We start from the raw sequence: 12,058 nt of genomic DNA, 5'->3' as shown, positions 1-12,058 counted from the left end.
TCAGATTCAGTCAAATGGTTGGCTCTGAATATCTGCATCTGTCTCAGTCAGGTGCTTGCAGAGCCCCTCAGAGGATAGCCATAACAGGCTCTCATCTGTAAGCACATCTTGCCATTAGGAATAGTGCCAGAATTTGGAGTCTGTGGATGAAATGGTTGTCATGGCGTGTGGTCTCTGGATGGCCTTTCCTTCAGCCTCTGTTCCTTTTTTGTCTTCGCAGTATTTTAGACATGGCAATTATAGTTTAAAATTTTTGAGATATGTGGGCACCCCCATCCCTCCAATGTGGGGGCATGTCTAGGTACAGGAGGCAGTCTCTTTTGGTTCTACCTCCCTGCTGCTAGGTATTTTAGCAACATCATCCTAGTAGGTTTGCATCCCTGGCATCTGGGACTTACCAGTGGTTACCCAATTTCCACACCCACACTGATGCCTATTGTTATTGATTCCCCTTTTCCTCTGGATTTCTATCCTGTCTCCTCCCATACTTGCTTCTCCCCTTTGTCAACCCTTCTCTGCCTCTCATCCCTCTGTCTCCAATGATTATTTTGTTCCCTATTCGAAGTGGGTTTTAAGAATCCACAATTTGGCCTTCTACAGTGTTAACACTCATGTGATCAATGCTTTGTATAGTGGGCATTCTGTACTTTGGGGCTAACATCCACTTGTCACTAAGTACACGCCATGTTATGTTCCTTTTGATCTCTGTTACTTCACTATTTTCCGGTTCCATCCCTTTGCCTACAAAGTTCTTGCTGTCCTCATTTTTCATACCTGAGCAGCATTCCTTTGTATAAATATAGCACACTTTCTGTATTCATTCTTCAGTTGAGGTATAGCACAGTTGTTTTCAGCATATAGCTAATATAAGTAAGGCTGCTATGAACATATTCAAACACATGTCCTTGTTATATGTGGATCATGTTTGAATATATGCCCAGAAGTGAGTTGTATAGCTGGATTTTCAGGTAAAGCTATTTGCAATTTCCTGTAAACCCCCACGTTCATATCCAAAGTGGCTATACAGCTAATCCCACCAGCAATGGAGAAATGTTCCACATTCTCTACATCCTAGCCTGCTCTTCTACTGCCTAAGTTCTTTTGATCTTAGCCATTCTAATCGGTGTAATGTAGAATCTCAAGTTCGTTTGATTTGCCTTTTTCTGATAACTAAGGATGTTGAACATTTCTTGATGTGTTTCTCAGGGAATTGAGATCTCTCAGGTGAGAATTTTTGGTTTAGCTCTCTACCCCAGTTTAAAAGTTGGGTTATTTGTTTGTCTGGAAGCCTAACTTTTTGAGTTCTTTGTATATTTTGAGTTTTAGCACTCTCTCAGATGTAGAGTTGGTAAAACTCTTTTCGAAATCTATAGGTTGCTGTTTTGTCTTATTGACAGTGTCCTTTCCCTTAACGAAGTTTTTCAGTTTTATGAGATTTCATATATTGTTTGTTGATTTAGAGCCTGACCCTTTGGTATTGCGTTCTGAATATTTTCTCCTGTGCAAATGTGTTCTAAGCACTTTCCGGCACTTTCTCTTCTATTATATCTGCATATCTGATTTTATGTGGATGGCCTTGATCCACTTGGAGTAGAACTTTGTAGAAAGATAGAAATGAATCAATTTACACTCTGATACATAAAGACCACCAGTTAGGTTAGCATCATTTCTAAAATTGCTTTCTGTTTTTCTTTGAATCATTTTGGAATCTTTGTCAAAGTTCAAGTGATCATAGGTGTGTGGATTTTTTTAAGGGTCTTCAATTGTCTTCCACTCATTTACCTGTCTTTGTAACAAACCCCATGAAGTTTTTTTTTTTTCATTATTTCTCTGTAGTACATCTTGAGGTCAGGAATTGTGATTTGTGAGAAGTTCTTATATTGCTGAGAATTGTTTTGGCCATTCTTGTTTTTTCTGTGAAGAATTGAGCTGCAATTTTGATGGAGATTTTTAAATCTGTAGTTCGCTTTTGTTTGGATGAACTTCTTTGACTATGCTCCTTCTACTGATCCATGAACATGGGAAATCTTCCCATCTTTTGAGGTCTTCTTTGATTTCTTTCCTCAGAGACTTCAGTTTCTTGTCATATGGTTTTTCACTTGCTTGGTTCAAGTTATGCCAAAGTATTTTATATCATTTGCAAGTATTGTGAAATATGTTGTTTCTTTAATGTCTTTCTCTGCTCATTTATGCTTTGTGAAGAGAAAGACCACTGTTCAGTTTGAGTTAATATTATGCATAGTAAATTTGATGAAGTTTTTTTTTATCAAGTATAAGAATACTCTGGTAGGATATGTTGTTTGCTTATGTATAGTATCATATCATCTGCAAAGAGCAAAAAACTTAACTTATTCATGTCTGATTTGTATCTATTTGACCTCCTATGGTTTTCTAATTGCTCCAACTTGAACTTTGAATGCTCTATTTTGTAAACAGGAAAACAGTGGAGACCGCCTTGTCTTGTCCCAGTGGTTAGTGGGACTGCTGCATGTTTCTCTCCATTTAATTTGATGTTTGCTGTTGGTTTGCTGTATATTGCTTCTGTTATGTTTAGGTATGTGCCTTGTAACAGAATCATCTGAGATACCAGGCAGAGTGCTCTATCTTGCCTCTCTCAAAAAAGTGAAGATCAGTGAAGAAAAAGACTGGAGACCAAGGAAGCTTTTCAAATCTAGCTATGCAAGCATCCCTTACTGTTCATGAGTCCTATTTATACTTTCTCTAAACATAACGTGTTCTCCCCAGTGGCTGGCCTCACTAAAACATCACATGATTCTGATTAAGCAAAAACCATGTGGCTCTGCACTACATGATACATCCAGACAGTACTTCTTCAAGCTACCTTTAAGCAAAGTTGATGCAATTACCTTCTAAATGACAGAATCAGAGGGTGGTTAAAGCGAGTAATTTACTTAGAACATATTTTCCCAAGGATTTAAAATTTCTCCAGGTCTGTTTGATGAGACAGGAAGTGCTGACCTCATGCCCTCTTTTCAGAAGTTTTTCATGACCCAACTCTTACACTATGAACATGATCTCTTTCTATCTTTGATCCCAAACTATATTCTAAAGGGGTCTGGTATAAATTGGTGTAAGAGGTACATGCAATGTGCTACAGAGTGTGAGCTGAGAAAGTCCAACTTTGTTCACCAGAGCATACCTGTATTAGATACCAACTTAATGGAAGCATGGGTGCCCAGCAAAATAACCCTGACATTCTATAGATATGTCTAAGAGACAGGTTCATTGCATACCCTGGATACTAGGACTTATGGATATAGCAAAGCCTCTATACACCAACTCAAATGAGGGACTTTATCCCCTAATGAGGAATGAAGTGAACAAATGTGCTTAGGTCTTTTAACAGAGATGAATTTCGATATAGATCTAGAACTTCCAGATGCTTCTAAACAATTTGATCTGTTTGTTCATGAAACTAAAGGTCCTGCAAAGGGTGTTTAAACAAAACTCAGGGCCATGGAATTTCCCTGGATTATAAATGTCCTAAACTCCTGGAACCTATAACCCCAACCTGGCCCAGGTGTCTCAGAGCTATGGTGGCTGCCACTGTAAGTGAAAGAAGCAGACAAGTTGAGTCTGGTTTAGGATCTTAACGACTTGTGTCTTTCTTCATAGTCAGGGGAGTTCTGGCTTTTTAATGAATGTGTGAAACATAGCAGGTGCTTCTCCTGAACCATCCTGGAGTCCAGTTTGAGAAACCCACTGACATCAATCTTGTTCCTCTCTGGCCTCATTATGACTTAAGGGTAGTACTCATCCATGATTGTATGTGATAACAACCATGGTCCCAGACATCTTTCTATACCTAATGTGCATTCTCTCAACTGATGAAAAATTTGAGTCAATTTTTTTCTTACATGGGAGCATAATCGTTAACATAGAACCACATACATATGGGCTCCAGCAGCTACTGTAACTGAAATGGTTTGGACTCAAAACTTATATGCAGGTCTTCCTTCCCAAAGAGTAGAACTTATGACTCTGACTCAGATGGTCAGACTGTGAAAAGGAAAATCTATCATCATAGACCAGGGAAATCATTATGCATTTGTTACTGCACAGAGGTATGCTAAGATATAACCAGAAAGAGCTTCTGTGTATATCACTGAGTGTTCATAAAGCAATTGAAGTGATTCTATCCTGGCAAAAGAACTGCATCTCTAAAAGCTCCTGGACAAAAAGTAGAAAACACACCCCAGAAGAGCAGAATGGAGGAAATAATCAAACACAATGCTGAATTCATTGAGATAGAAACTCAGAGAAAGATACAAAGAGCCAACAAAACCAAGAGCTGGTTCTTTGAAAAACTCAATAAGATAGAGAAACCTTTAGACTAACTAACTAAAAGGCACAGCGATTGTATCCAAACTAACAAAATATGTAAGGGAAAGGGTAAAATAACGACAGAAAATGAGGAAATTCAAAACCCCATGTCTCAGTAGAAAAGCTTACACTCAACAGGACTGGGAAATCTAGAAAAAAACATGAAATTATAGACAGATATCAAGTATAAAGTTAAATCAATATGGAAGGAGAGTGTACAAAACATTTTTGAAGCTTTAAAAAGAGATGATTTCGATCCAATCCCAGAACTTCTATGTGTCCAAACATTTTCCTCCATAAGATCATGAAGGAAATGTTACTATAAAATGTGTGTAACCACTCACTGTAGTGACATGCAATCCCTGTGTAATGTACCTTTCTAATGAATGACCCCTACAGCATCAGACTGGCCCACTTGTCTAAGAGCTGTGGTTGCTACCACCACTAGAGAGGTTAACTCTGTGTCAGAAGCTTAAACTCATAGAACACCATGCAGTTGAGGCTCTCCACAAAGTAACAAAAGAACCTTGGATTTTTATTTAATGCGTGATACAGTAGCAGGTTCTATTCCTGAACCATCCTGGAGTCTGGATTGAAAACCCACTGCCATCAAACTTGCTACACTCTTACCTGATGTTGACCCAAACATGCTCATCAATGATTGTATGATGAAACCAACATGGTCTATATAATCTGTCTAGATGTATTGGATATCCTCCATCCTATGAAAGTTTCAAATGTAATGCTCTACATGGATGGTAACAACTTCATTAAACATGGAACCAGGTACAAATGGGCTTTGGAGGGCTACTGCAAATGAAATGATATGGACCCAAGAGTTAGAGCTAGAATACATGGTGAAAATGAATATCTGTCATTGCATGTGAGTAAAGTCACTATCCTTTTGTTGCTGCCCATAAGCATTGTATGATCTAAAGGGAAAGAGGTGTCCTCACAGCTTTCAGAAGGACATTAAAATCAAAGAGTAATTCTTAGCTTTCCTGGTGAATATTTGCATTTTTCTATGAGTTCCTTGGTTTTTCTGGGCTTAGGATAACATGTTTATGTCTGCATAGAGACTGGAGATTAACACGGCACTGATTTGTCTGCCCCAAACTGACCCTAAGAACAGCAGGATGTACTGATTCTGCTGACATACTATGACCCACTGTTGCCTGAGACTCCATGGTATAACCATGGGAAAATTGAGAATGTACAAAGAACAAAAGAAGAGTTTGAGCCCAAAAGTTGGTAGTGGACACCACAGGCAGGATTGCTGTGCCATAAAATATTGACTGGGCTCTGGTAACTAACCTTCACCAGGCTCCCGGTCTGGGGTCCACAATTCTGAGTTGCTCACATTTTAATATGTTGTAAGTAGACTTAATAGGCTGGTCATCTAAGCAATGTGTCAGGTCTGTAGTGAAGTGATACTTCTTTCAGAACTGGGCAGATATGAGGGGTTGAGGCTATGGTCAAGACTGGGAAACTAACTTCACTGATATCTACCAGATAGGGGAGGTTAAGAGTACATGATTGTTTTAAAAAAGTCTTTTCTGGGTGGGAAGATGTTTTCTCCTCCAGACTGAAAATGCTCAAAAAATAGCTACAAGTTCCTCCAGGTACTGTTTCAAGCATTTTACCACTCTCTCAAGATTGTTTCAGATAGTAGATGAACATTCATAGTCAAAACTGATTAATTAAAGGTATTGATAAATATATAGATGGGAAATTAATTGTGCATGCAGACTTCAGAGTTCTGGTCCCGTGAAAATAAGGAAAAGGACATTATAGGTTAAAGTACAAAACTCTCAGTGTTCAACAAAGGGTGCATAGGCCTCATACTTACCTTGGGCCTATTGTACCACATACAACCATATACTTTTATATTTGAAATACCTACTTCATTGTTTCTCAGGCTCACAGGTAAGGAGTTGGCCAAAATCAATAACCAATTATTTTTCATTATCCAGGCCCTCTAGTTCTCCATAAAGGCTATTCATTGAACTATCTCAGAGATCCATTTGATTTTGGAATTACCCAGCATCCCCCCAATTCCCATTTTGAGTCTTGTCATTGTGATACTACCTGCTCAAGGAGGTAGCCAAAGGTAATGAAATCAATTTGGAAAGGATTTCCACGATTTTCCCACTCTTACACTTGTGTGATTAGGCAGCATTTTACCATGGGTTCTGCAGACTCTTGTCATGAAGGCAGAAGCCCCAGATGAATGTGTCTAAGAAACTCCCTCAGACACTTAAGAACACATGGAAATTGAAGTTTCACTAGATCTGAGGTTTTTTCATTCCCTATTTATTTATGTTAGTCTTATCTATATTATGAATACGGAATCATGGTCCAACTCCCAACTAACTCAGGCCTGGACCTGGGAATTCAGGAAGGTAGATATTGGAGAAGTGATAGTTGATGAGACCACAGAGCAGTAAACGACAGTGCCTGTTGAACTTTGCTCACTGATGTCTACTTTAATTTTCTGGTTGTATGGGAGATTTGTGAGGATGTGGGACTTTAACTTATTTTTTTACTTATTCAAAGATAAGTTTATTAAGATAAAAAAGACATAAAACAGAAAACATCCCAGACAAAAATAAACATGGTATCTGTTGGTTGTGTCTGCTCATTTATAATCTCAGCACTTGTCCTGGGTGGTTCCAGGCAGCCTTTCTTGGCTCCATAGTGAATTCCACCCCACCCTTTGCTAAAATCTAAAACCCAAGCCAGTTAAACAAAAGCCATTGGCTACAAACAAAATGACAACCATTTTCTTGAGTAACAAGTTTACTTACCATTATTTAGTGTGGTTCCAAATTATATTCTTGGTGATTATAGTATCACTTGAGTGTTCATGTACTTCTTGAGATATTGTTTCTCTGGGTCTTTGCAGATATAGATGTTATCAAGTGGAACTCATGCACATTCCTGCACTTGAGGCATAACAGTAGCCATCAGTTCAGTGGTGTCCAGACTCCTGAGAAGGCCTTCCTATGTTTTTTTCTCCTGAACTGATGTTCAGACATTGCAACTTGATTTTTAAATTATAATACATATGGACAATTAAAGTAATGTGATGTTCACAGTCCAGTTTCTAGCAGTTTTTAACAGCTCAGAAAATATGTAGGACTTTGGGATTTATTGCCCTTTTCTCTTGGGTATGAGAGAATGACCTCAGCTGAAAAGTCATACTGGGTTATCCAGCTGAATAGTGCTGTTGTGGGTTGCATAACTGACATAACAGGTCCCCTCCAGGTCTTCTCCTCCCCTAGGTCTCAAATACTCCAGCAGAAGCTTGCACAGTGCACAGACCAGAACTACAGCTCTCAGAGACAGAACTGTCCAGCAGGAGCACCGAGTGTGCAAAGAATGTCAACAATCCCCCCATCTTAGTCCTGTTAACCATGACAATCTTGGGTTTCAGTTTGTTCCTTTACTTTGGTTTCCTATGTGTAACAAGGCCTTTATTTTGTCTACCATGCGGCCCAGCAAGGGTAATATTAGAGGTCTTCAGAAGAGTGCTGAGGGACATCAAGAACTGCTGAGCATCCAGGAGGAGTCTGAGAGTGACAATTTTTGCTAGTCTTGATGGGTCATCAAATATAATTTCATGGAGATCAGTTATGCAAATTGGAAAGTCCTTGAGGTAGCCCCTGTAGCGTGTCTCATGCTTAACCTTGGGAGGACTTGTCCATCAACAACCAACCACACCCTATGAGGCAGGTCTACATTCATCTTGAAGAGGTCATTACCATCTTGCCTACATTTTTGCTATGTTTGCAAGGCCAGCAACAGGCTGTAAGTGTATGTTGCAAAATATGCAGCAATTAAACGTTTTATTTGGGTCGAGGTTTGATTGCTTTATGAGTTTGGTTTTGTTTGTTTTCATTTGAAATTTTGTTATCTATTTGTTATCTTTTTTGTAATTAATTTGCTATATTCTTAAGGCCATATACATTGAACTCATTGACTCCCACTTTAAGATGTTGTTGAACAAATTTATGTATGCTTATAAATAAAAATGTGATCTCTAACCCTTCACTCATATGACCCTCCTGTATTCATGTGAGGTTCTCCATCCTGTAACTGCACACGTATCAGGCAACGGTGGTTTTCTGCAAGTCTCATGCAGCTTAGACTTCATCATCAGTTCACAGCAGCCAGAGCTGCCCAGGAAACTGTGCTCTTGATGTAAATAGTGTGGATACTCTGTGGATCCCAACTTCATGATGAAAAAGTATCCTTGCTGTATGTTTCTTTGTTCTCATAAATGTAGTTGCCCTTATAATGTACTACTGTGTGGATACTCATGTTGGACAAACGATGGAGAAACACAGTAGTATTTCTCTAATACATTTGAGAAAATAGAAACATTTTGTTAAGGAGTATAAATGAAATCAAGAAACACAGAGTTGTTTGCCTCTGGTTTTCTTGAAATATAGCATCAGCTACAAGTAGAAAACAAAGATAATGAATTCCAACACCCTTGGAGAGACAAATATTTTCATTATCATTGTTGATGGTGGTTTCTTTGTTGTTCTTCTTGATGATGATAATTTTGTGCCAAGGCCTTATCAATATGTTTGATAGATTCTTTTTTGGGGGCTATAGGGGGAGGTTTTTGTTTAGGTTTTTGCATTATTTCTTTTTTTCATCTTTATTGCATATTCAATCCTTTCTTTATCTATATTTAAATACTATCCCCCTTCCCCATTTCCACTCAGGAAATTCCCTATCCTATCCCCCTAACCTCTTTCTCCATGTGGGTGCTCCCCAACCATTCCACTCATACTCTCCCAACTCTGCTTGTTTGTTCGCATGCATTACTGCCAGAGGCCAGCAGAGGTCGCTGAATTGCTCCTGCAACTGAAATGACAGAGGATTGTAAATTGCCCTTTAGGTTCTCTGGGATTTAAATATATTTTAATAAAATTTATTTTATTAAATATGTTTTTATTTATTTACATTTCAAATGTTATCCCCTTTCCAGTTTCCCATCCATAAACTCCCATCCCATATCCCCTCCCCCTTCTTCTATGAGGTTGTTCTCCACCCAACCAGCCACCCCTTCCCACCTCCCTGCCCTGACATCCCCCTGCAGAGTGCAGCTTTGACAGGATCAAGTGCTTCACTTCCCATTAGTGTCGAACAAGGCCATCGTCTGCTATATATGCCCCTGAGGCATGGGTGTGCCATGTGTACTCTTTGGATGGTGGTTTATTCCCTGGGAACTCTGGTTAGTTGGTATTGTTGCCTTATTGGGATGTGAACCCTTTCAGCTCCTTCAGTCCTTTCTCTAACTCCTCCAATGGGGACCTGCTGTGTCAGCTCCAGTGGAGCCTGTCTGACAGGAAACAATCGTGGTCAGCAGGCCAGAGATATGTATTCCTCAGAAGCTGGTCTCCTGGAGACACTTTCTTCTCGACTTTCTGCCTAGCTGATTCAAATTGGTATGATCAGGAGCTACATTCTGGCTCTTTTGTTTCCTTTTCTACTAACAGGAACATCGAGACCTGATTTGGTCTTTATGGGTCATGCCTCTTTTGAAAACACTAGCAAAAATTAAGTAGAATCAGAATGAAACTCTTTTAAGAGATGTGATCAATAACTTACAACAGGAAGAATTAACTGTGGAAAATTCAGACCTCCTAGATAGTGAAAGAATTAAGGTGCTAGCTGTTAGAGGGAAAAGTACTGTCAATTATAAAAAATCCAAACACTTAGGAATTCCTATCGAGTAGTTACATGGAAGAAAACATCATTTAATTAGAGGAAGGTGGTGGGCCCCTCCTTTAGGTAAAGACAGCGTGAGTAGATACAGGACTACTGCGGAGCCATTGCCCTACACAGGGACATATGGTGAAGAAGGTAATAGATGGATTAATATTGATGGAAAGAGAGTACTATATTATTCTTTAAATTTTATAGAACACTTAGCCAGATCACGTCCCTGTGCTTGCCTATTATCAAAAGGAACTTTCCTATCTTTAAAAAGACAGTTACATGAATTTTGGCTAAGAGAGAGTAAAAGACTAAAGATTCCTTACAGCTAGCTGTCCTCTTGTTATCCAAGAGATGATATTTAGAGATTGAGGTAAATGAGGTATATGACCACCGTGTAGCACCAGTCTGATTCTCAGGAAAATTTATTTCCTGTCTCGCTTCCTGTTCTGAACTTCATGTAAACTGTTAAACTTTTTCTTGGTTATTGTTTGAGTGTATGGCAAGGGGCCAAAAAATCGCTCTTGTTCAAGCATTGTGTATAACCACAAAGCAGATTTCAGTAAAATTGCAGAAGATTCAAACCACCCTGAGTGTGTTGTGTCTGTCTGTCATTGCGCTGAACCTGTGCCTTCCTCAGTACCAGAGCCCTGCTTCTCCTTCGGTGTCCTCCGTCTGAGTGATCTGTGGCAGGGTCTCCTTCTCAGTTAAATGGTTAGCTATGAGAGTTTGCCTCTGTATTTGTCATGCTGTGGCATACCCTCTCAGAAGACATCGGTATTAGACTCCTGTCAGCATGCACCTCTTGGCATCCCCAATAGTGACTGGGTTTGGTGGATGTATGTATATACACTGGATCCCAATGTGGGGCAGCCTTTGGCTGGCCATTCCTTCAGTCTCTGATCCAAACTTTGTCTCCATATCCTCTCTGATGAATATTTTCCCCTTCTGTGAAGGACTGAAACATCTGCACTTTGATTGTCCTTCTTCTTGAGGTTTATGTGGTCTGTGAATTGTATCTCTGGTACTCTGAGCTTTTGGGTGAATATTCACTTATCAGTGAGTGCATACCACATGTGTTTTTTTGTGACTGAGTTACCTCACTTAGGAAGATATTTCCTAGTTCCATCCATTTGCCTATGAATTTCATGAAATCATTGTTTTTAAAAGCTGAGTAGTACTCCATTGTGTAGATGTACCAGATTTTCTGTATCCATTCTCTGTTCCTCCCATCTCCTTCATATTATAAATAAGGCTGCTATGAACATACTAATGCATGTGTCCTTGTTATATCTTGGAACATCTTTTGGGTATATGCCCAGGTGTGGTATAGCTGGGTACTCAGGAAGTACTATACTGAATTTTCCGAGGAAGCTCTAGACTTATTTCCAGAGTGCTTGTACCAGTTTGCAATCCCACAAACAATAGAGGAGTGTTCCTCTTTCTCTACATCCTGGCCACCATATGATGTCACCTGAGTTTGTGATCTTAGCCATTCTGACTGGTGTGAAGTGGAATCTCAGGGTTGTTTTGTTTGCATTTTCTGATGACTAAGGATGTTGAACGTTTCTTTAGGTGCTTCTCAGCTACTCAATATTTCTCAGGTGAAAATTCTTTGTTTAGCTCTTTACCCCATTTTTAATAGGATTATTCAGCTCTCTGGAGTCTAACCTTTTGAGTCTTTGAATATACTGGACATTAGCCCTCTATAGGATATAAGATTGTTAAAGAACTTTTCCCAATCTGTTGGTTACCATTTTGTCCTAATGACAGTGTCCTTTGCTTACAGAAGATTTGTAATTTTGTGAGGTCCCATTTGTTGATTCTTGATCTCAGAGCTTAAGGTATAAAGTGTTCTGTTTAGGAAAATTTCCCAAGTGCCCTTCACCAGTTTGTCTTCTGATAATTTGAGTGTATCTGGTTTGATGTGGAGGTCCTTGATCCACTTGGACTTGAGCTTTGTACAGAGTGATAAGAATAG

The sequence above is a fragment of the Rattus norvegicus genome, chromosome 3 (genome assembly GCF_021556685.1).
Source record: "Rattus norvegicus strain SHRSP/BbbUtx chromosome 3, alternate assembly SHRSP_T2T, whole genome shotgun sequence".
NCBI lineage: Eukaryota > Metazoa > Chordata > Mammalia > Rodentia > Muridae > Rattus > Rattus norvegicus.
Note: the sequence above shows the minus strand (reverse complement) of the source record.